The 26,748-nt window shown below is 42.0% G+C and overlaps 1 protein-coding gene across 1 annotated transcript in view; it reads left to right on the forward strand.

Moving 5' to 3' along the window:
* Positions 1 to 26,748, forward strand: part of DLGAP4 (DLG associated protein 4) — a 1,545,411-nt gene that overhangs the window by 714,167 nt on the left and 804,496 nt on the right. The gene's annotated exons all lie outside the window — the stretch shown is intronic.

Genomic DNA, 26,748 nt, shown 5'->3' on the forward strand with positions numbered 1-26,748 from the left:
CCCAGTATGGACAAGGTTCCAAAAAGACCTCGCATCCTTAGCCGCGAGGGCAGATGAAATAGCGGCCCAGCGATCAGCCTCCCATTCTGATTTAGCATTTTTTATCAATTTTTTGTAGACTTGTCTAGCCTGGATAATGTGTTGGCTATTTCCTTGGTTTAAAGCCAGTAGTAATGCTGATTTGGCGTCCCTACATCCTCTATTAAACCAGGGGTTACCTCCAAGACATGGTTTAGTTTTGATAGGACCTACTTTATAAAAGGAATCCTTTAATAACGAAACCATCTCACTATGGATAACAGTGATTACAGTCATATCCATAGTGTTAGGATCACTAAAAGCGTGGTTGGTTTTTTCGAGAAGGGGGACTACGTTTCTATATTAGTTTGGCATTAATTCCGCAGAAGATTTCGCGGCTGCCCATCGAATTCTTCTCCCACCTTGTTCTAGCCTTAGATCACTTCTGGGGGAACTGGTTTTGGCACTCTCCCCACAAGTTAGTTGGAAATCCAACTCAGTTATCAAAGGATTATGATCACTTTCTGAGAGCCGACAGACGGTAAAATCCAGGATGTTTGACCAGGATGTCAGGCTCACCAGAAAGTAATCTATAACTGATGTATGCCCCAGGCCATTGTAAGTAAAGTAAGCAGGAATGTCGCTATTGAAACGACCATTACAAGCTCTGAGGGAAAATGTAAGGGAGAGGGAGGTCAGTTGTAGAACTAAGGCTGACCAGTTTTTAGCAGGGTAGGCAATAGGGGGAGGAACTGACCAAATCTCATCCTCGGCCTTGGTCATTGTAGGAACCCCGTGTAATGGTTCAAAGTGACAATTGAAGTCGCCTCCAATCAGCAACACTACATCGCCCCCCAATTTATGCAGTAACGCAGTTAACATATCCAAGGTGTCAGAGGTGCCACCAAGTTTTACTGGCCGCAAATAAATATTAATCAAGGCCAGCTTGGGTGTTCTCTTATGAGACATCAGGATACACGTGAGATCAGGGCTGTTTGTCACTATTCTTTTCAACGTGAATCCAAGGTGGATGCCTATCCAGGTACACAACCCCCCTGACGGTCTACCTCTTGCACCTTTAACTGCAGCTTCTGCAAAAGTTACATAACCTGCTCTATGGGTGGGACCTGTCGCCCATGTTTCCTGAAATAAACAGATCCCATGGGAATCCACAAAAGTGTTCCAATCTGGGATATCTAGATTAGACACAAGGCCTGCTATGTTCCATGATAACATTTTTAGGGAGCCTTTAGAATTTGGCAGCTTGGTTCCCACATTGCCCTCATGACGGGGGTCAGCAAAGTCATGTGTCCCAACACCAGGTAAATTAAAATCTGCCTGTGCACTGGTGTACTGAGATTGAGGTACCAACGAGCAATTAGGAATCATAGGGGATGGTCGATCATCCCTAGACTCCCCGACTATTGTAAGCAAATTCTCATTGGGCACCACACCAACCTCTATAAACGACCTGGGGTTGGATAAAACATTTACCACCTCTGGATGCTTATTTCTAATAGTTACAGAAACTTCATCATTTTTGTAAGCATCAATTTGGTAGGGCAGGGGACGACGGGACGACACAGGGAGTCAGTCAACTTGGTCGAGCAAGCTGTATCGATTGTATAACGAAATACCCATCAATTCCCCCCTAGGCTGTCTACCCCTACTTCTGGGTGCAAGCTGCCGGGGATCCTCTTGCTGTGGCCTCGAATCAAACCTCCCGTGATCGGGAGGAGAATAAATATGAGCTGTTGGATAAAAATAGTCTAACCTCCATGATTTAATCATTGTATTAGAGCTTGATTGTTGCCAACTGCATATATGATCAACTGCCCTAGAGTCCTCGAAATTAATGATTATACAATCTCCTCGTGCATTTTTAAATCTGGAACCTACCCACCTCACTCTTCTAACATGCAAAATTTTACTATAAATAGAACTAGGCAAGGATCTATGAGAATTCAGCCAGTGCATAGTCTTGTTCCTAAGTTCCTCATAAGATTCCGATTTGTTACTCGGTAATTCCGGGACCTCCGTTAAAACAACAACATATGGAGCACAATCGGGAGGTAAGTTGATGCATGGTAGAGCTTGAGAGTTAGTGTTTCCAGCAACATGCACCTTCCCTGGAATAGCAGAGTTTGATAGGGATGCCGGTAACAGCAGTTGGATCGGATGTACCTTATCCGCAGAATTAGGGCTATTGCTAGAGTCAATAATAAAAGAGCCCAAGGTTGACCCCTGTGTGTTGGACCTTGGAGGTTGATCTTTTGCAATAATATCAGTTTGTGGGTTTATAGCATTAGGTGGAGGAGCTAAGGCTTTGACTTGGGTTTGTATGGCAAGTAGGTCTTTTATGATGGCCATATTTTCCGCAAGTAAAGCCTCCATTTTTCCAAGTCTGGCATCTAAATATTGCAGCTTTTGCTCCACAGGCTGGATAAGAGAGGATAAGACAAGACTCAGTTTTCCCACTAATGAGTCTAAATCCGGGGAGCATGAATTTACAAATAGTGAGCCATTCTCAGCAGGGGTATCTATTAGGGTCCAAGGGGAGCAGGACTCCAAAGGTACCGTAGTCCGGGGAGGAGATTTGGTCGTGATTTTAGGATATTTCGATTTTCTTCCCCGTGACGAGGTGACAGCCTTCCTCTTCTTTGGGATAGCACCCTCCTTAGGTCTTGACTCCTTATCATTATTTGGGTTCAACTCAATTGGGGCCGTAGTTATATTGATGGACTGCCCACATGATGGTTGCGTGGGGTCATCGACCCGGGCGTCTGTACCGGTCCCAGTGTTCAATGTAGTTGTTGGATGGTGCTCAATAGCTAAATTTGATTGAGTGGGAGCAGGTGAACTAACATGAGCAATGATACCCAAAGAGGATCTTCTTAGGAAGACCGGGTCTTGTGATAAACGGCGCTGCGTCAATTCAATTTCATGCTCCAATACCGATGCTGCCCTCGTTATGAATTGGTCGAGTGTCCCCGCTACCATCCCAACAGGTGTGGCTTTCGCAGCCCTTCTAGCAGCCATTTGTAAGGGGTGCTGACAGTTATAATATATATTACAGCTACTCACTTGAAAGTGTGGTTGAAGGAGGGGTGGCCCAGCCCAGCCTCTTCCGGTCTCAGCCCGGCGCTGCCCGCGCGCGGACCCGCGATGCGGAGGGTGAGCTTGATTTTGTAGCGCCTCCGGGCGCGGCAAATGGGCGTCGACTTCCGCTCCCCTCCAGCAGGTGTTGCTGGGAAATGTAGTCCCCCTCCTGGCCGCAACCGCGAGTGTGTCAGAACGCGGCGGCGGGAGGGAGACACAAGCGCAGGCAGGAGCCGTCAGGAGACCACAGGGCACAGGGTTCAAGGCAGCACACACGGGAACCTCCTGGTACACCACACGGGAACCTCCTGGTACACCACAAGAAGGTAGGACACCCCTTTTTTCTTTTAGAGGGACTGTAAGTCACAAGTGTAATGTGAAGTATCTGTGTAAGGTGGAGTCATAAGCCAAATGAGGTTATGTTGCTGGACATTACTGCTAGGGTGTCTGGCTTTATTTACATAATCCTGTGATTTTACCTGTGATGCCTTTTAGAGGCTGTGATTGCAATGCATTATAATTGTTATCAGCTATTATAAGTACCGCATTTAAAACATGTATTCTTGCTACTGTGTTAGGGGAGGAACAAGCCAGACTGTTAGCCACAAGATGTGGAGGTGCATACTGTAGGGTCAGTATGAGATGCTCAGTCAGGGGTATGTGTCCCCAGGGCAGGTGTACCTATTTCTAATGCTTGTTGAGATGATGGGGTGGGTCGCCACTGGGATGGTGCCAGTTGGCAAGGCCCTCGCTCCAGGTTGTGTCAACCCACTGCATTAGTGGGCAAGATAATGTGCATACATGGGAGTGGTGGTACTAGACCCCACCCACCCGTGGGAGGGGTGGAGATGTTATGCAATGCCAGAAAGAAATTCCATCAGCTTATGTATATTTGTAAATTGGTGCATAGTATTAAGTAGTGTGTGTGTTTAATAAATTTACTCTTACTTTTATAAAGCACTGTACAGACTGGACAATCAATTATTGAGTGTTATTTCTGCGCACCTGTAATGGCGATTACTAGCCCACACCACCTCCCTTGAATAAGCCTTACACTGCCCTGCAACGCTACCCTCTGAGAGTCAGGCGCTACACTAGGGTGCTTGGTTCCAGTGAAGGACAAATGTGACATGTTATTTGTGGAGGCCTCACAGATACTGCCTCGTTTTCCAACAAAGAGTAATAAAGATATTTCTCAATATCAGAAAAGCGTACGACATTGACACATATCCAGGTTTACCAGTCTTGGTAAATCTGGGAATGTGCCGAAAATCATGTGTGGACGGGTGAGAAAAATCAAGTCGTCCCTGCTCAGAGTAACGCAAGGCAGCAACTTGTGCCTTGAGGGAAAGCTGTGAAAGTATTTACTGTAATCCGTTTTTTCGTTGATGTGGAGAGATGGATGTATTTGTGTATTATTCTTCGGACTGTTCTTGTCTTTACCTGTCGTTGTTGCTTTATGGGGAGAATATGTGTTGTATGTATGTGCACATATATGAATGTGTGTTAAACAACCATACTATATAACTGATTGGCTGTATGTTAATGCTTGTGAGTGTAGGTGTTATTTGTTGTTTCATTGAATGGGAGGGATGTGTTACATGTTATGTGCCCATGTCATTTATGAGTTGTTGCTTCAAGCAGAGCAGAGATGCTCTAAAACATGGCCAAAGTGTAAAAATGCCCATGGCCCCCCACCAAGGGTGTAGAAAGGAAAAATAAAGCACCCCCCACACACTTTGAACCCTATCCCAAATGGCAAATGTGAGTAAAGTAAACTGTCCCGAAAAGCGTCCAGGCGAGAGCTTAAGCTGAGGGAATTCTGAAATGGCCTCCCTGCCCCACCATCCTGCTTTCAGGCTGTTTCCTTCTTTCTTTAAATCCTCCTCTCTCGATCTGCAATTCTTTTTTTCTGTCTTTCTTTCCTTCTTTTCTCTATCTTTCTTTTAATCCTTTTTCCATTCATCCAGCTATCCCTCACTATCACTGTCCTTCTTTTATTCATCCAGCCTTCTTTCACTCTATTGATGTCTTTGACTTTCTCTATCCATCCATCCATCCATCCATCCATCCATCCATCCATCCATCCATCCATCCATCCATCTATCCATCCATCTATCCATTCATGCTTCTGCCCTTTCTTTTCTCCATCATCCATCTGTCTTTTATTTCCTTCCTTAAGTCCATCCACCTATTACAATTTCCTTTTTAGCTATCGCTCTCTCATCCATGTATTCTCCTCTGCACCCATCTACCCTTCTCTCCATTTATTCTCTGCTGACGTTATCCATTCATCCTTTTCTCCATCAATTCCTCCTCTTCTCTCCAAACCCCCACCTGTGCTTTGATTGCCAATACACCCCTCTCTCATCTCTCCGTCTCTTCCTTCCTACCATGCTATATGTTTCCATTTATGCCTCCACTTAGCCGCTCCATCATACTGTCCTCTTACATTGGTATTTATGAGCTTCTGTTCTGAGAGCAGTCTGTGATCAAAGTAAAAGAAGCCAAAAATCAAAAGTTTAAAGTTTAATGTTAATCAGAAGTGCCCATTGGCACCCACCTCCTGCTAAAGCTGCCTACGTGGGGAGCTGATGACGCCCCTGCCCCTACCTTCCAAGTAGGCACCCTTCGGAAAAATGATCAGGACACTTTCTTGACCAATAGCTATTGCCTAGCTCCATATTCCTACCACTCTACCCCTTCTTTCTCTACCCCAGCTGCCTCTTCACTTTACTCATCTCCCTGCACCTCATTGCTCTTTTTCTGTCACCTACCTGTTTCCTTCCGCTCTACTCTCCTAACTTCATAGCTTTCTTTATCTTACTTCTCCATCTTTGTGCACCACAACTCTTCCTGCTTCTCGCTCGCACTCTATCTACCTCACCATTCTCTACTTCACTTTTTTATATACCTCATTTACCTCCATACCTTCATATCTCTGACTACTTCGCCTCTCAGTTCCCCTTGCTCGTCATGCTGCCTCAGCTCTCCACTCTGCCTTTTCTCTTTCTACTTCTGTTCCGTTTACCTCACATTTCTCACTAACGTACTACCTCTCTTACTCCATTTCTTTTTCTCGATTTATCATCCCCTCCTGTCATTCTGACTCTTCAGTGCTTCTTTCTAAGTTTCAGCCCACCATTTTTCTCTCTCTCTCTTTCTGCCTCTCTATACCACTCTCTCTTTATATGTCTATCCCACCTCTAAGTCTACCTTCCTCTCTACACTACCACTCTCTTTACTTCACCACTCTTACTACCTCACCCTCTCTCTCTGATGCTCTTTTTCCTCCCTCACTGTTGTCTCTCTACTTTAACCCCCCTACATTCTGTATGCTTCAGAACTCTCTTTACCTGACCTGCATTGCTATACCTTACTTCTCATTTTGCACCTCACCACTTTCTCTACTTTTCATCTCTTTCAATTCTCACACCATCTTATTTTTCTGCATATCTTCTACCTCTCTGTCCCCGCCTTCTCTTTACCTTACATACCTTTTTACCTTTCATCTCAGCACCTCATCCTCTGTGTATTCCATTCTTCTTCCTACCTCTAAATTTCCTTCTCCATATCTCTTTCTCTCTCCTTCTCCATCATACTTTAAAACCTTACCTATCTCTTTATTTCTCCTCCAAAAACCTCTTTTTCCTGACCTCACATCTTGCTTGTACCTTATGTCTCTCCCTCACTCACTGATCTTGTGACCCCAGCACTATATCTACTTCCCTGCTTCCTCTATCTCTTCTCTCTTTGCCTATCTGTCCTCCTCCTGTCTCATGCCGTCCCCTTCTCTCTTCTGATCACAGTTGGTGGTCACCATCTAGCCATAGAATTATGTACAGAAAAAGAGGAGGGACGAGGCAAGGGAAGAGAAAAAAGGATAAAATGATCGGATTTTACCTAATAGAAAATAGAAAATCCTCAGAACATTGCCTTGCTAACTGTTGCATGGAGAATTCCAACTGTGAAGAGAGATGTATTTGTGATTACAAATATTCATCAATTAATTGTGCAGTTTCAAGCACTATCTGTACATTTCCTATTTTAATACTAGTACTAGTATACTAAACATTCTCTAACTCTTCCTTACAGTGTCTTTCCTGTAATGAGACTAACTGGCTAGCTAGACTCTGATTTCTCACAAATGCTGCAGTGGAAAAAGTACCTAGACCCAAAAACTAAAAGATAGGCCTTGATAATTGCTTGCCCCGCTGTCTTTTTGACTGGCGGAATCTAGGTCTTCTCTTTTCTATCTGACAGGATACAATTAGTTGCCTTGAGCAACTACGTTTCCCCGTCCTTCACTCTCCCTTGTGGGGTCCCTCAGGGATACTCAATGAGCCCTACACTTTTTAATGTATACATGTCTGAATTGGCTGCATTAATTAGATCCTTGTGGTTGGCATTAACATCTTACGGCGTCGACACTGAAATTGTCTTGTCCGTCTGTAAAAATATCTTGCCGCCAGTAAAAAGATTTAGGGATTGCATAATGACAGTCGACTCATGGATGAGTTTGCACTGCCCCAAGCTTAACTCAGGAAAAACTGAGATAATCCTGTTTGGTAACTATGGGGCATATCAACAACAACCGGCGATAATTATCTCTAAGCGCACTTAGCGCTAGGATAATTATCGCCGGCTAGCGTGAATTTTTATCGCTGAGATAGCGTGCTATTAGCAACGCTTATCTCAATAGCGATAACAATCCTCACGCTAACAGGCTAACGTGAGATTATTGCTGGAAACCCAGCGATAATCTCACGTTACCTTGTTGATAGGGACAGGCAAACTTAGCCATGATATCCTCCTTCCATAGGATATCATGGCTAAGTCTGAAAAATACCAGAAGTAAAAAAGCTGCTTTTTTTGTCTCTAACAGGGTTAGCGACATTCTTGATAATAGGAGAAATATCGCTTAGCGACATTTCTCCTATTATTTTACTCTGGAACGCCCCCTTTGCATCTCATTAGAGATGCAAGGGGAAGCGTAGAGTAAAAGGGTGGCAACATGCAAATTTGCATGTTAGCATCCTGTTGTTGTTAGGGCGCTAGTTTTATCTCTCCTTTTTTGGCTTTTAAAGCCAAAAAAGCAGAGAGAAAGCCCTTGTTGATATGCCCCCAAGCTCCTAGCTATTCGCAGATCTGGTGGCCGGACCAATTAAGAGCAGTACCTATCCCGGTCCCCAAAGCAAAAATTCTGGGAGTGATTATAGATGAGAAACTGAACTTCGAAGCTCAAGTCAAAGCAGTTTCTTCATTCAGATTTTTCCTACTTAAGATGATCAAGCAAATCTTACCTTGGATCCTAGCATACAGCAGGAAAATGGTGGTTACATCCTTAGTCCTTGCCAAACTGGATTAATGCAATGGGCTCTATCTGGGCATGCCGAAAAGCAGTTACACAAGCTTCAGATGATCCAGAACGATGATGTAAGGCTCCTGCTGGGGATCCCCAAGCTTCAATCAGTGGGAAAGCATCATCATAGACTGCGTTGGCTTCCAGTTAAGTGTCGCATTAAAGCCTTATGTATTTATGTATTACATATAAGGCACTACACAGTACTGGTCTTCAGTTTTTGAGGCGGTCACTGAATTGGTACTCCCCAAACAGATGCCTCCAGTCTGAAGGAGCTAAATTGATGCTCTCTCAGATATTCTGTAAGTCTAACTGAGGTGGCAGAAGCTTCACAGTGGGTGCTACGAAGCTCTGGAATACCCTCCCCATTTCCATCAGAATTTCCCTCTTTGACATCCTTCAGATAAGCCCTTAGGACCTGGCTATTTAACTAATAGTGCTCTAGCTCGCTTCAGGACTGTTAGCACCAAGACACCACTTGTTATTCGTGCGCTGTATAAATTTTAATAACATAACATATGCTGCTTTGTCTTTTGGTTGATTTTGTATATATCTCCGTTTTTGAAAGTTTAATGTATAATTCAATATTGTGTGGCACCATGAGCTTTGAATTAGAAGAATATGGGTAGTAAATTTAAAGATGTTCCAAACAGAATCCCCTAAAATATGTCATGCCCAGGGCCCAATTGATCTGTAAGATGGCAGTTCCAATGTCATGTCTGTGGCTTGCCTTCGCGCCTGATGCTGTTGATAACATCATGGTCATATTAACAGATATGCATATATTATTATTATTATTATTATGTTTCTTATATAGCGCCAGAATCGACCCCCGAAGGGGTATCTCTGCGCTTGCCTTGGGAACCCGTCCTGGCTTTTCCCTGTGAGATAGCCCCTACAGGGTATCCCCAAGGTGAAAGCCAGGCATCCCGCCGCGGGGGGCCGTTGTGGAGATTAAGCAAGCTTAATGCCCAGAGTTGCAGAGTGTGAACCCATGATTAGGTCAGGGACCGAAGCGAGAATTATCGAGTCCATGGACAAATGAGCTCAAGACCCTGCCGCGTCGGGAATTGAACCCTGGTCCCGGGTCTGATCTCTGCTTCAGGGTCTGCCTGCTCTAACCAGTGAGCCACACTTATCCTCTATGGAGTCTCTTTATTTCTACAAATGCACAAATCTGGAACTGTGAACCATCTGTGGACCTCAGAACTTACTCTGGAGGAAGGCTTTGGTCCTCATAGCCCATTCCTTTCGCTACCATTCCTGCCTGAAGGATATAATATGTGCCTAAGATGCTGTTGGCATCTGCTTTCATTTTAACCCTTTAAACCCAACTTATAAAATAAAGGAGAAAATCAACACAATTGTGGTTTCATAAACTCTCAACAGCGGACAAACTGTGTTCAGAATAAAAGCTGCGAATGTTCTCTTGATGACATAGAAACAGACTCATTTTATATATCAACCTCTATTCCATCCCGAGAAGTTTCTCATCCGCCACTCGCCTCAAAGCATCAGAAGTAAGCGGCGTAATGAGTTTTGCAGGAATATATTTCCTTGAAAGATCATTATTATCTAGCAAGGAAGAAAGTAGATTAAAGGAAGAGTTACATCTCATGAATCTGCATATTTTAATCTTGAGGCAATCTTTTCTCTATGCTTTTAAGTATGCTGTATGCAAAGTTTCTTTGCCGACAGCTGTTATATTACCTTGGTTATGTCCTGCTGAAATAGCGAGCTATGTAAATTGTTGGCTGCGTAATATTTGCCCTTGTAACATAAAATGGAGAGCATATTGCCTTCTTTTATTTAGTTTTAGGGGTTGAATGGGATACTGTTGGAAATAGCCCTTTCTAGGGTGCTTTACCTCGATTTTTGCTTTTCTCTTTCCCAGTTTTCCTCTGAACTAGGTGCTAGCCTTAGCACTTTGAGTGCTTTGACATTGCCATTCAGTGCCAAAGTGCTGTGCCGGTCATATACATACTGGTGCTTTGTGTATACATGATAGGCTGATTCGAGTTAGCTGAAAGTCCCTTGTCTAGGGGTAAGACAAATATCCAGGTCATGTGCCTTGAATGCTCCTACTTGGGCCTGCTGCACTGGTTGTGCCATCCAGAGAGGTAGTTCATTGATCATGCTACAGGTTTGCCCTGGTGGGTCTGTGTGCCCGGATTACTGTTACTTGCCTTGGCAGTTAAAAAAGTTTCTGCATGTCTCTTGCTATATCGGAGTTCTCCCTGAGGACAGGGTGCGGTGTCGGGAAGAGGTAGGGCATGCGTGCGTGTGTGTTACATGCAAGGGTTGTGAATGCCTCCAGGAGGAGTGTTTGGTACAACGGCGCCTGTTTCTCGCATTAGATTAGCATGGGAGAATGTAGGGAATGCTATTGAGCAGGATTCCCTACGTGCAGAATAGTAACAGTATAGTGTTTGGTATCCATGAGTTTGCAATTGCAAATCCTCTCTGGTAATGTGATTGGATTCGACATTACGTGTGTGGAAATGTCACTTTGGGAAAGTGGGCATTTCGATGCTCATGGCTCTGTGTGCCTGTCGGCCTGTCTCCGATTCACATCTGGGTGCTGGGGAGACAGCTACATCTGTGCATTCCTGATAGAAGACCATGAACTAGGGCTCAAGGGAAACTGCAGACCTCTGACTCTGAAGGGCCACTCTGGGACAGTTATGTGGGGGTGGCCCACTAAAGATAGTGATCAAACCTCCTGGGGTAGGATGGCAGACAGGATAAAATTTAGAGAGGGCCTATGCATTTCAAATGTGGCTTTATGAACTGATTGCATCTTCAAAGGCCATTGTGGGTATAACTACAGGGGCTCTGGCCTCGGAAGATAGAGAAGCTTTTGGATTTGGAACCGTGCTACGCTGTTTTGATGCTGGGACATTGACACAAGGATTCATTAGGGCAGGAGGGAATGGACCAGGATTATCCACAGACTTGTGGTGGCTTGGAGCTTGTCATGCTCCAGGAAGGGGACTCTTGGTGAATTTTGTCTGGACGTTGCTGGCCTGCAGCTAAGTGCCAACTGCCACGTCCCAGGTCTCTAAGTACTCTCCAAGGACCAGCTGCCTGACCTCCTGTCCGCATGATCACAGGAACACGAAGAATCTTCCTGTTTCCATGAGATTGAAAGGACTGCACAGAGGGTGGCAGGAATGGGTTGACATGATCATCGTTTGGGACAAGGATACTGTGCACAGGAGTGTGCTCATAAATATCTGCAGCCCGCCTGAGGTGCCGGGTTGTATGTAGTTTGAGGAGTGTGGGGAAGCTTGCAGAGTCCGAGGGACCCGTTCTTTCAACCAGGGGACCTTTGCTAGATTGCACTCTGGTGCATGTGGTGACCAATGGGTGTTGGGTGTTCTGACCCTGGAGCTGAGACTGTCTTCCACCTCCAGATCGGGAGGATGGCAGTGCCTGACATCGCAGCCTCCATCCGAGGTCACTGGCTCCCTCTCCCTGGACCCACAGTACAAGGTATTTTGTTGTGGAGAACATCATGACGGGCCCAAGGGGTTTTGTTGTGCCTTGTGGGCACTTACAGCTGGCTGTTAGGAGCTACGACAGCTCGCATCTCTACCTGAGGAAAAACGTTTTTCTAGACTTGGAAGCGCACCAGCTTCCTGGGTCACAAAATTTTGTCTATGGGGGGGATAGCTATTCTGCACTCGTGCAGGTGCCGTTGGATGCCTAGAGACCGAATCCAGATGGACAAAACTAAGTAACTGATACTTTCTGCTTTAGGGGGTTCCAACATTCTAATCAACATGTCACTAGCAGGAGCAACGTGTATCATTGGTTGAGGTAGTTGAGTATCTGGAGGGGCTGGGTCATGAGGGGTAGTCAAAGACCTGTGAATTCTTGACCATTGCAAATGTTGGAGTATGCGATATTGGGAATGTTGTGCTTGTTGATTACCTCTGAATAGGGCACACATGGTTGTGCCATTAACTGCTAATGGAAAAGTTTGACGATTGCCTATAACTGTAAAGTATATATTCGATGTACAGATGTTATGATTTCAATGCATATATCGTGTTAATTTCGATGTGTGTGTGTAATACAAAGACCAGTGTTTTATATATATAGTGTGGAGTCTTTTTGTGGCATATTCCGTGTGTTGCCAGTGTGGTGTTGTGCCAATACTTTACACATGAGCCCTGAGAAAAAGCCTGACTGCTCAGTGCCAAGCTACTCGAGGGTGAGCACAGGTTATCAGACACATGTATTGTACTTATCTTATCTAGAACCGTGGAATGCGTCCCAGCCAGCCGGAAACTGCTAGGTCTAACAGATATCATAAACTTCTATGGTACGATATGGCTGCCATGCTGCAGCTAAACCCTAATTTTATTACCACACGTGCTGTGATGAAGATCACTGTTGTATTGTTAGAAAGGCCCATCTTACCACTTGAGTTACTATTTTATTTTTAATTGAAATCCTTCTTTTTAACATAGTTAATGCAATTTACTGGTTTCCCCTAAGGGGCCGGCAGATTCATGTTTGCTATTTTGGGGAGAACTCTTTAAAAATGTAACCAGAACTGGATAATTGTTCTTTTGAACCTCGTCATAATAGCTTTCAATGCATAGATCACAGCATATCTGATTTACGGCTACTTCATCAAGACCCACAACCACTTTGGTTAGCATGCTAAATTGGAAGTTGAAGTAAAAAGTGGATAGGAATAACATGTTGCCAAACTTCCCAAAAGATCCTATTAGCACTCATTGGATAAAAATCATAGGTGAGCGGACCAAGTCTCTTGGTATGGTGAATGTACATTCAAACTGCTCTGTACCACTATCTTCACTGAGGTTCAATGTCACAATATTGAGTTCTAAATATCTATATTCTTCTTGAATATAGTGACCAAAATATTGACTACAATAATATTGTGATGGTATATATATATATATTCAGTGAAAAAACCATAGGTTTCACACATGTTATAGTTAGCTGGACATTTTACTCGTAAAAAACCAATGAAATTGCCCCGTTATAGTTAGTTCAGCTAACTATAACTCGCGCGCCCGCAATGCACTGCTGATGACGTCACATATTACATCACTCATGACATGGTCAGTGACATCACTCATGACATCACTGATGACATCTCAAATGACATCACTGATGACATCACTGATGACATCATCCTTGTGATAGAGTGGCAGACCTCCTCTCACCTTAATATATGCTTTGATACACACATTCAAAAATAGAGACTAAAAATTTCAAAACAATGGACATACCAATACCAGTTACAACAACCTCTTCAGTAATTCTAAGATCCACATACACATCCACTCATTCACCAACAGTCCTATACAGTCACTCATACATGTACTCACTCATCATATGTACTCATACATCTATACATCCTGTTACACAATGCCACTCATCCATAGAGTTACTCACACACATAGTCACTCATGCTAATAAAGAATAAAACATACATTTACTTGCATATACAGTAATACACACACCACCATACTTACTTCTACGGAAACTTACACATACTTAGTCTTTTAAACAATCACTTATAGAAACACATACTTATTCATACAGGAACTCTTTCAATCTCTCCCTCTCACATATACTCACATATATACACCAATAGTCACATATACTAGTTAAAAACATATGTAGTTACTCCTGAAGACACTATTGAGACAGTCATTCACTCAATAACACACCCATACACACACTCATCCACACATACAGTCCTGCACACATGCTGTCTTCAACACATACAAACAGTGAGTCACTCATTCATGCATCTATGCACTACGTAATACCCCCCACCGTACCATACAGACACTCAGACTGATACTCAAAAAAACAACTAATAACCTATATAGACACCCATGTAGCTACTCACCAACCCATGCAGCCACTTATACACAAAGTGAGAGATACACTTAATCAGTCAGTAACACAATCAATTTTTCAAAAACAAATCATCCATTTAGACACTTATATACACATTTATTCTTCCATCGACCTTGAGATACACATATATAAAACATATTTAATTTTCAGAAAAACACACATTCACTGGATGATGTCATCAGTGATGTCATCAGTGATGTCATTTGAGATGTCATCAGTGATGTCATGAGTGATGTCACTGACCATGTCATGAGTGATGTAATATGTGACGTCATCAGCAGTGCATTGCGGGCGCGCGAGTTATAGTTAGCTGAACTAACTATAACGGGGCAATTTCATTGGTTTTTTACGAGTAAAATGTCCAGCTAACTATAACATGTGTGAAACCTATGGTTTTTTCACTGAATTTCTAAGGTTTTTTAAATGCTAATTCCTAACTATAACCTGTGTGAAACCCATGGTTTTTTCAGTGAATTTTCAAGGTTTTTTAAATGCTAATTCCTAACTATAACGTGTGTGAAACCCATGGTTTTTTCAGTGAATTTGCAAGGTTTTTTAAATGCTATTTTTTTCTTTTATTCTTCATTTTTTTCAAACATATTTTTAATTTAATTTTCTTATCTTTTATAAAGACTATGCTTAAATTTTTAAAATCCTTAAATATTTTTTTTATATATATTTTTTAAAATAAACATGTAAAATGTATTTCCAGATTTTTTTTTTTTTTTTTTTTTTTTTTTATAGTACGCGTACCGTAAGCTCACGGTAAGCGTACGGTTTACGCAACGTCCGTAATCTATCTACGCTGCTTGCGCATAGTTACGTACTTTGCGTAGCCGCGCGTACTGCGCGTGGGACGCGTGCGCGCTTACGCAACACGCGCACGTTACGCGGAAGTGCCGGGAAATGACTGTTATGCGCATGCGCGCAAGCGCGTGTCTTTTTTACGCGCACGCGTACTTTTTGCCGTAAGCGTACCGTAAGCGTACCGTAAGCGTACGGTAGGTCATGTGATCTTGAAACACAACTTTTGATTGGTTGAAACTACTTTCAGTTCTAGAACTCTCCTACACCACACCCATTCCCCTCATTTCTGCTTGTGATCCCTTGGGAGAAGGAGCTGGTTTGTCTTTGGGATACGATGGCAGAACAGCAGAGCTCTTCTGAGAGTGAGGCTAGCACCAGCAGCACTGTCTTGAGGCAGAGAGCGAGGAAAGTAAAGCCTTCTTACGTTTGGGAGTATTTTACTTTTCCAGAAGGCCAGCAAAAGGTGAATGCACCCTTAGTTACTTGCAAGCTGTGTAAGCGTGTACTTTCTAGAGGTAATCCTAACAGGAAGTATTCCTTTGGGAATCACACCATGAAGAGACACCTCCAGGAAGTACACAGAAGGACACATGGTCATCTTTTTGGAGGTAACTCTTCAGAAAGACGAGCCAGTACATCCACAGCAGCTCAGCCTGGACCATCATCTGCAGGGCAGACTCCTTCTTCTGCAGGTCAGGTGAGCCCTTCATCTGTGGGGGGAGAATCTCCTTTTGCTGGCCCTCTGGAAATCAACCCTCGATTTCGGAAGGTTGATATTCATTGCACATTTTGTAAAGGTCTAATTTGTCATAGGGAGACCAGTGTTTCCCTAGTGAACAACAAAATAGATCAGCACATTTGTAGCTTTGAATGATTTTCCCATGCTTCCTTTCCTCTGTCCCTGCATGAACACAACGGTTCTTTTAAGAGCCAACCTTATCTTTCATCTTTTTTTTACATATGTTTTTTAAAACCTTTTTTTTTTTTTTTTTACCGTACGCGTACGGTGCGCGTACCTTTTTTTTATTTTTTAAAAAAAACACAAAAAATCAATTATCACATTACAAGGTCCTTGAGAGACTACAATTATTATTATTGACTTACCATACTCACTCAAAAAAATATTTATTCATTTGTTTTTTTAAAAAATAGTTTTAAAAATGGTTGTAGTTTTCGAAAATTTTCTATATCGATCTGAAAAAAAAGAAAAAAGAATTAATATTTTTTTAACAATTTATAATACAGTATACATATTTACATTTTTTTCAAAAAAATATTTTTGCCTTATTTTCACCAGAGCAAGACGCAATAAATCTCTGCCTATAATTCCTCTATGCACACAGAGTCATGTTTTCACATTAGTCCTAAAACGAAATTTCTTTGCCAATTTGAAAGCACACTTACTGCTCTTTTTTTTTCGGGCCGAGTGAAAATCACTTTTACAGACTGACACATTATGAAACCTTTTTTAAAAATTTATTTAATTGCACATGTCCAAGCTGTTTTTTTTTCAGACCACCACCATGTGCATTCTCTGTGACTGCCTACACTCCACCAAGGGCAACCAGCCTTAGTGATGCTGAATGTATTTGCATTACAGACTTAAACCTGAAAACCCCACTGGCTTGTACATACTGTGCATGACTATACACGGCAAGGACATGGGTGTGTGCTAAGCCTCTGCTTCTTCCCCCAAAAATTCGCTCCCCCTTTCCATCTAATGCAACTGTGAAATCACCAGAGCAAGACGCAATAAATCTCTGTCTATAATTCTTCTATGCACACAGAGTCATGTTTTCACATTAGTGCCAAAACGAAATTTCTTTGCCAATTTCAAAGCACACTTACTGCTCTTTTATTTTTTCAGGGGCAAGTGAAAATCTCTTTTTACAATTTGAAATCACTTTTACAGACTGACACATTATGAAACCACTATTTTTGCTTTATTTAATTGCACGTGTCCAAGCTCTTTTTTTTTCAGACCACCACCATGTGCATTCTCTGTGACTGCCTACACTCCACCAAGGGCAACCAGCCTTAGTGATGCTGAATGTATTTGCATTACAGACTTAAACCTGAAAACCCCACTGGCTTGTACATACTGTGCATGACTATACACGGCAAGGACATGGGTGTGTGCTAAGCCTCTGCTTCTTCCCCCAAAAATTCGCTCCCCCTTTCCATCTAATGCAACTGTGAAATCACCAGAGCAAGACGCAATAAATCTCTGTCTATAATTCTTCTATGCACACAGAGTCATGTTTTCACATTAGTGCCAAAACGAAATTTCTTTGCCAATTTCAAAGCACACTTACTGCTCTTTTATTTTTTCAGGGGCAAGTGAAAATCTCTTTTTACAATTTGAAATCACTTTTACAGACTGACACATTATGAAACCACTATTTTTGCTTTATTTAATTGCACGTGTCCAAGCTCTTTTTTTTTCAGACCACCACCATGTGCATTCTCTGTGACTGCCTACACTCCACCAAGGGCAACCAGCCTTAGTGATGCTGAATGTATTTGCATTACAGACTTAAACCTGAAAACCCCACTGGCTTGTACATACTGTGCATGACTATACACGGCAAGGACATGGGTGTGTGCTAAGCCTCTGCTTCTTCCCCCAAAAATTCGCTCCCCCTTTCCATCTAATGCAACTGTGAAATCACCAGAGCAAGACGCAATAAATCTCTGTCTATAATTCTTCTATGCACACAGAGTCATGTTTTCACATTAGTGCCAAAACGAAATTTCTTTGCCAATTTCAAAGCACACTTACTGCTCTTTTATTTTTTCAGGGGCAAGTGAAAATCTCTTTTTACAATTTGAAATCACTTTTACAGACTGACACATTATGAAACCACTATTTTTGCTTTATTTAATTGCACGTGTCCAAGCTCTTTTTTTTTCAGACCACCACCATGTGCATTCTCTGTGACTGCCTACACTCCACCAAGGGCAACCAGCCTTAGTGATGCTGAATGTATTTGCATTACAGACTTAAACCTGAAAACCCCACTGGCTTGTACATACTGTGCATGACTATACACGGCAAGGACATGGGTGTGTGCTAAGCCTCTGCTTCTTCCCCCAAAAATTCGCTCCCCCTTTCCATCTAATGCAACTGTGAAATCACCAGAGCAAGACGCAATAAATCTCTGTCTATAATTCTTCTATGCACACAGAGTCATGTTTTCACATTAGTGCCAAAACGAAATTTCTTTGCCAATTTCAAAGCACACTTACTGCTCTTTTATTTTTTCAGGGGCAAATGTAAATCACTTTTACACACTGACACATTATGAAACCACCATGTGTAACTACAACAAAAACAATTCCCATTTCTATTATTCATTTCTTAAGTTACCACATACATACCCTCTCAAACTGAAAACTCACCTTTAAAATTAGTTAGTTCTGAAAGAAATGTGACACTCAAACAGCAGATTATCAGAGCCAGGATCTCTGTTCTGTTCACCTGTCTCCTCTCAGCAGAACCAGATAATGGCAAACTTTCCCTCTATTTTTCCACACATATACATGTAAGTTTCAAATCTCAGTGCTTCCCCCTTTTTTTTAAATGTAATCACACATTTCTATTGGTTGAAAACCAACCCTTTTCCAAAAGTACTTCTGCCTAGTACCCTTCCCCCAACTTGACTTCTGCCTGCTACCATAGCAACAGCTCATGGAACACTGCTGTGTTCAGTTAGGTCAGAAGTTCGACACACAATGTTTCAATTCCACAGAGCAAGAGTGCTTGACTTTTCAAACCTAACAGCAAATCCATAGTACTGTTCTTTGGTTACACATTTTTTTGTACCAATACAAAACATGCTTGTATTAATTTTCACATACAGCCTAGTTTTTTTTCTAGAATGGTATGAAACAGCCAATCAGTTCTTTTTGTTTTCTAAAAAATATGTATGCCTCCATTTCCAAACTGTCTTTCTTTTCATATTGCCATTCTACTGAAAGACACCTCCTGAGTGCATCCAGTTCTCCTTTGAAGATGTTCACAGTGTGGATTGTAGGGCACAGCTATGTCTTCTGGAGTGAAAAGTTTGCAGAGAAAACAGATATGGTGAGAGACCTTGCTTTGCCAAATGTAGACATTAAATGGATTGGTCAGAGAGGGTTAAAGTGGCACCAATTGATGCCATTGGTGAAATCCTTCATTCAAATCCAACACCCTGACCTCATAATAGTGCACTGTGGTGGCAATGACCTAGGCACTTTGACTGGGGTAGGTCTGGAAATGCTTATGAAGGACACCTTTGCACAACTGTTTACACTTTTCCCTAAAACTGCCTTTGTGTTTTCCAACATATGCCAAAGGCAAAAATGGAACTGGTCCAATCATTTCTGTCCACAGATTGACAAAGCAAGAAAGCACGTCAACAAATCTGTTTCTGCTTTCCTCCGTGACTATGGTATGGGTGCCATTTACCACAACAACTTGCGTTATGACATGCAAGACATTTATAGAGGAGATGGTGTGCACTTCAATGATGAAGGGAACAGAGTCTTCCTCTTGAACCTTAGACTCTGCATCGGTACTTACTTGTAGGTACCACTAAAAAAATGACTTCATAAACACAACAGCTCTTTTTAGAGCTCCCTAATATCTAAACTCTTAAATCTGCTTTTCATTTATTTATTTTTATTTTTTTTACCGTACGCTTACCGTAAGCTTACCGTACGCGTACCCCGTGATTTTTTTTAAAATCAATAAATGTTTTTTTTGTACTTTTCTGTCCTTCTTTGACCCCCTTACAAATGTTAGGGGGTCTGTAACTCTCCTCATTGCCCCCTTTCCTTGTTTTCACTCTTTTTTTTCAGAGTGAAATACACAAAATGGCGGCCGCCGCTTCCTGGTTTCAGCCGATTCGAATGTTTACTAAGATCTAACAGCCAATCAGAATCGCGCTCGCGCACGCCGCCGTACGCTTACCGTAAGCGTACGGTAAGCGTACCGTAAGCGGGCTCAGATATATATATTGATTTAAAGGCTATTTTCTCAGAATCTACTGAACAGATTTACACCAAACCTACAAAAGGCACTTCCTTGACCTAGGGACTACCTCTCTGCCAAATTTTGAGTAATTCTGTTCAGCCGTTTGGGCTGTAGCTCGTTCTAAAGGTCCTATGGAAAAATGCATGGGAAAAACGCGTTTTGGGACCCCCCTTTTATCTCAGCCCCCGCTTGACGGATCCCCCCGAGACTTTCAGGGTAGGAGCGGAGCGTAGCGCCCCACCTATTTTGAGAAATTCGCGAGGATTCGTCGACCGGCGCCAAAGTTATTCAAAATAGAATGTTGAGGTTTTCCTATGGAAACGTGGTCCTAACTATAACTACCTACTGGCGACCGCCAGTAGGTAATATATATATATATATATATATATATATATATATACCGTTCCACAAGTGCTCAAAGCTTTAGGAAGCACTCTCCATCTGCGAACATCAGTTCCATCAGGCTGCAACACAGTCACTCAATGCACAAGTCCAATTACTTTGCCTTACGCGTTTCAGACATTCATTCCGTCCTAATAAACGCCCCACAGGTCTCTGCAGCTCTGCCGGGGGGAGTGCACCACCGCGTGGAGTAAAAGCGGCCCGGTGGGCTCTTTATGTAAGGAGCCTCAGATCGGTCCATCTGTGGGGCGTTTATTATTGTGCAACAGAGTCTGCAGTACACGAGGAGCCCACTAAAGGCTGTATTGAATTTTACTAATTTTGAGATGGCAGCGTGAGTTATTATCATGAACTCTGTTGTTATTAAGACTACGGATCCCAGAATGCAAATTTTGATCATGTGAGCCCACAGCTGTGGGCAATAAAAGGAACTGGTGATGTCATCCCGAATCTCTGCCATTTACTTGTTGCCTCTCAGCCTGTGATCAAGGACGGAATGAATGTCTGAAACGCGTAAGGCAAAGTAATTGGACTTGTGCATTGAGGGACTGTGTTGCAGCCTGATGGAACTGATGTTCGCAGATGGAGAGTGCTTCCTAAAGCTTTGAGCATTTGTGGAACGGTATATATATATATATATATATATATATATATATATATATATATATATATATATATATATATATATATATATATATATATATATATATATATATAAATAATTTTGATTCCTGAGTTGCTGTTCTGTTTCAACACACAGGTACGGACCTCTTAAGTTCTGCAAAAACGTTGAAATAACGCCGCTTCAAACAACAGGGATAGCTTCTTGATGTATTTATTCAGCCATAGTAAAAAACAGACAAGTGTCTGCCCTGGACGCGTTTCGATCGACAAAGCGATCTTGATCACCTGACCAATATATATATATATATACGTACTTGCTGATTTACTATTCTTAACTCTACCTCCACAGATCTTGAAGCTATATTGTCATACCAAATTTATGTAGAGTTAAGTATTGTAACGTCACACTTATCTATACAATTTTACCTTCACAATATTATGTTAGTCTATATTTTAGTCATGCTATTCTGGCAGAGCAATATTTAAAACTCAATATTGTGGGGAATGCCTCAGTTATATAGGTAGTACTAAACTAGCAGTTCATAAGCGGGTCTTGCAACATTTACGAGTAATCTCCAACCAAGACAATACCTACCCCGTTGCTAGGCATTTCAAAGAAACCCATGGAAGTGACATTAAGGGGCTCAGTTACTTTGTCATTGATTCCATTGAACCTAGCAGAAGGGGTGGGGACCGTGAGACCAGATTACGCAGATTTGAAACACGCTACATACTGCAACTTAACACCAAGACACCATCAGGATTGAACACAACTGAAGATTTACACACGTGTTTGGGCTAAAATGACCTGGTCAACAGAGTATTTTTACATTCATTGTAGCCATTGGTTTTAATAGGTACGAGCAGTGGTATCTATTTGATGAAGATTATTTATGTTTTATCTATCCTTTTAGATTTTACCCTGTGTACTACAAGTGTATTTTTATGTAATTTGAATCAGATGTCCACTGGGCTGATTTTAGCTTTTTTTAGGTCATTTGTCTTAAATTATTTAATTGTTTTACCATACAATTATTTATTTAGTATTTTACTATTTATCTTGACAAATTAGTACTGTATTAGAAAAAAATATTTTTTGCGTATTTGCACATCTGTATTTTTCAAAACATTCCATTGAATACTCTGTCTAGGTGGGTGTCCAAAACCCGACTGGTGGAGTGCACTCTATCAGTATGCTCCCTGTATATAACACCTACCGAATAATTTGTCCCATGATGTTCTTACCGCATGGTTACCATATTTGGACGCCAGCACGACATGAATATGCCCAATTTACGGTATACCGGTAACTGTACCCCATCTCCTGTTTACTGTACCTGATATCCTCTGGTCACTTGACTTTTAGTCTTTCAGTATTCTATCTTTTTAAGCACCTTTACATTATACTTTTTTTGCACAGTGATTACGTACTTCAGTCAAGGGGGAATAATATGCATACTTTGTGATCACAATGAGAATCCATACTAAATATGATGATTTTATCTATGTATTTTAATAGGTATGTAAGCTATAGGCTGTTTTATTCTCTGTATCATTGACGATTTTTTGACTACTACTGTCAGCAACTTTACCTTGGTAAACTCAGGCATTTATGCTGCTACTACTTGTGAATCAACTTTAAATGGTATTATGTACATTGTTAACATATTTTCCTCTACCCTCTAATGTGGTGACATAGTGACCGACTTAATGGTTGTAGTCTTTTAATTTTTATCTGTCGTCTATGTCTATGAATTAACCCCCCCCATGTGACCACCCCATGTGATGTTGTACGTATTCAGCACTAGCACTTTAAATTTGTGGCTCTGTGAGCGTCACGCTGTCATGTGAACAAGGCTCTGGGAGAGCCGAAACGTTATGGCCGTCGCTCTGGGTGAATAAAGAAAATAAGCACCTTAAATTGGTTCGTGTACCGACTTCTTTGGCGTCAGCAAGAGTTTTGAAGCTGTGGAGCTGGTTGATTTGATATATATATATATATATATATATATATATATATATATATATATATATATATATATATATATATATAATTTTGATTCCTGAGTTGCTGTTCTGTTTCAACACACAGGTACGGACCTCTTAAGTTCTGCAAAAATGTTGAAATAACGCCGCTTCAAACAACAGGGATAGCTTCTTGATGTATTTATTCAGCCATAGTAAAAAACAGACAAGTGTCCGCCCTGGACGCGTTTCGATCGACAAAGCGATCTTGATCACCTGACCAATATATATATATATATATATACGTACTTGCTGATTTACTATTCTTAACTCTACCTCCACAGATCTTGAAGCTATATTGTCATACCAAATTTATGTAGAGTTAAGTATTGTAACGTCACACTTATCTATACAATTTTACCTTCACAATATTATGTTAGTCTATATTTTAGTCATGCTATTCTGGCAGAGCAATATTTAAAACTCAATATTGTGGGGAATGCCTTCACTATTACCCGCTATTAAAAGAGCTAAGAACGGATGTTCATTGAAATCCACTATTAAAAGAGCTACAAAAATAGGGAGGAAAGAATCATTTGCAAACGGAAAGTTCCTAAGGCTGTTACATATTGAATATGAATGGTTTGAAATTTCCAACATACTGCAGAGTATCTATGAAAAAGGAACTTCGATTTGCTATTTGGTATTTGCTTTGAAACCTTTGAATCATTTACTGCTCAGGGATTTATGGTACATGGTACAATATTTTTTTTAAATAAATCTTTTTTATTGAAATCAAGGCATGACATATGAAAAAACCAAGGCACATGTACATTGGCAATATTGTTACGCCGCAAGTGGTATATGAGACATAATCATCACGAAACAATAATTACAGTCCCCAATTAAACATACTCAGATCCCATTTGCAATATCTTCTCTTGGCCTTGGAGGTTCACATATCTCTCCCCTGTAGACGTTCCATTGCCCCCAAACTTGCGTCCATTTATTCGGGCACCCCCCTGGCTTCGTATGTGGACTTTTCCGTGACCATACACCAGTCCATATCTTTACCCCATTCCTCTATGTTCGGTGGTCTCTGAGCCCTCCACAATCTCGCGATGTTTCGTTTTGCCACCATCAGCCCCAAGGTGACGCATATTAGCTCCTTGGAATTCAGGTCAGTAGGGCCCATACATTTAGGATGGCCAATTTAATATTGAAATCTATCTGCTGCCCCAAAACTTCTTCCATAAGGCTCACTACCGCCCCCCAATATCTCTGGATAGTCGTGCATTCCAAAAGAATGTGGACAAAGGTTCCCTCTTTCCCACATTGCTTTACTCAGCCACCATCTGAGCTATATCCCATACGAACCAATAATTGCCCAAACAGATAGGATCTATGGAGAAGCTTCAGCTGCACCAGGCGAAGCCTGGAGGAGATGGCCACCTCGTGAGGGGAGGCCACCGGCATGGTACAATATTGAACCTGATCATAGGCATTGTACACACTGTGGCACACAACATGAAACTCTTAAACACATCGTTCTTGGCTGTATTGAGGAAATTGATGAAAAAATCGCTTATTTTATAACTTTTTGGGATAGACAGATTCGTTCTGAGAACCCTATGCACATTGCAAAAAGATTTTTGATAGAATTGCACCCTGTAAAGTAGCAATATTTTTAAAGGGCATTTTATTTAAACTGTAGTCAAGTGAATAATATCAATTGAATTTCTTAACTCAACTGTATAAATATATCAACGTATTTTATTGTTTTTATTTTAAAATTAATAAACTTTTTCTAAGTAAATCATACATATGGAGGGCAGATTTATCATTGGATTGTGTTGCACTTGCGCAATGCAAGGTGACGCAAGGTCAACACAATGCTTAAATCAGATTTTCCAATCTATGCAAGGCCACCATCCATAGCCCTGCATGGCTTGGTATATCCAGAATAACTCGAGAGAGCAAAAGCTTTGCGCTACTCTGCACCATGAAGGCATTGCATGGGTGGAATGTGGGTATCCCTTCACATTCACTGATTTATTTTGGTACAATCACATATTTACCAAGAGTGGTAAACCTGGGATTGTGTCAAAATTGAATGTCTTCCTGACAGAGGTGCAACGAGGAGAAATATCTTGTCCCTACTTGCACAAAAACAATCCTGCCTGTAATGCAGTCACCCTTGTACCATGGTGCAAGGGTGTCTGTGTTGGTGCTAGGCTGCCACAAGTGTGCCAGTGCAAGGAGAGAGCAGGAATGTGCCATTTCTTGATAGATATGACAGATTCCACCCATCTCAGTTTGATGCAGCGCATCACATCAAGTTGTCTTGCTGCGTTGCGCTGTGCCAAATAATGATAAATCTGCCCTTACCGATGTCCAGGACTCTGAGGTGAAAATGTCTCCTTCCCTCACCAAATACTGTGCTGCATTGCGTGACAGGCATAGAGCAGTAGAGTTTCATATCTACAGAGACATGGCCCTCTCCTGTCTTCTCCCTAGCGTCAGCACAGAATTTTACTGCCGAGAGCCACACACACATCCCTTTGCACAATTGTGAAAGGGTGTGTGCATGAGTCTAGCATAGGTTTTGTACTGGAAGGCTTCCCTTTTCTTGACACTGCCTTCTATAACTCAGATACTAGAGTGAATGAGTGTAGGGTTAGAAATTATACAGGGCAAACAAGCTCCCACACCTGGCTACTTCAATTTGAAATATCTCAAAATTTAGAAGGGGGACTAGGAGCTGGTAATGGTCCAGTACCCGTGCTCCTGATAATAGTCACAATACCAAATGGAGGGTAACTGTTCCAATGGTAGGGGGAGCTGCAAGTCACCCACTCACCGTAACAAAAGAGAGACAAGAGGGAAAAATGAAGAGGTGAAAGAAAAGTCCTAGGTATCGGACCCACTAGTAAGAGGCAAGCATGATGTCTTGTCTCTTGTTGCCCTCACATACCCTGAAGGATATCATGCTTCATCATCGGGCGTTTGCTCCTCATCTGGCTGGCGCGTCAATGCCCTACGGGTCCCCCGAAGGGTCTCTGTCGGAGATCTTTTGTTAGAACCGCCATAAGATGAGGGCCGGTGTGTGGGGGGGGATCCCTATGTGAAGGGTGAGATGGTGTGTGCAAGTTAAAACTGGCTAAGGGCAACCGAATTGCTGCGATTTATTATGAAAGTACCCTTGTCAGAATAAAAGACCCCAAAGGTCGTGAGCTACTCCTACAGGCGTAATGCGCCCATGTAACTAAAAGGTCAACATGTTTAGCGCCTCACTGGTCGGAAAGATCCGTGGCTCTTCGTCAGGACCAAAAAAACGTGGTGTGACAATGAAAGTGAGCGGAGGAGTCAAGGACCCAATGAATCAGGGCGGGCCAAGTCTGTGACTAGCTACAGCGAGGCTAAAGCTAAAATAGTTAAGCCGCTCCTGAAAGAACTGAACCTAAAGGTACGAAGGAATTTGCTCCATAGGCTAGTGCGTGATGTGACCCGCACCTTAATGGGAGTTTCCGTCGGTGTA

Source organism: Triturus cristatus, chromosome 7 (assembly GCF_964204655.1).
Source record: "Triturus cristatus chromosome 7, aTriCri1.1, whole genome shotgun sequence".
NCBI lineage: Eukaryota > Metazoa > Chordata > Amphibia > Caudata > Salamandridae > Triturus > Triturus cristatus.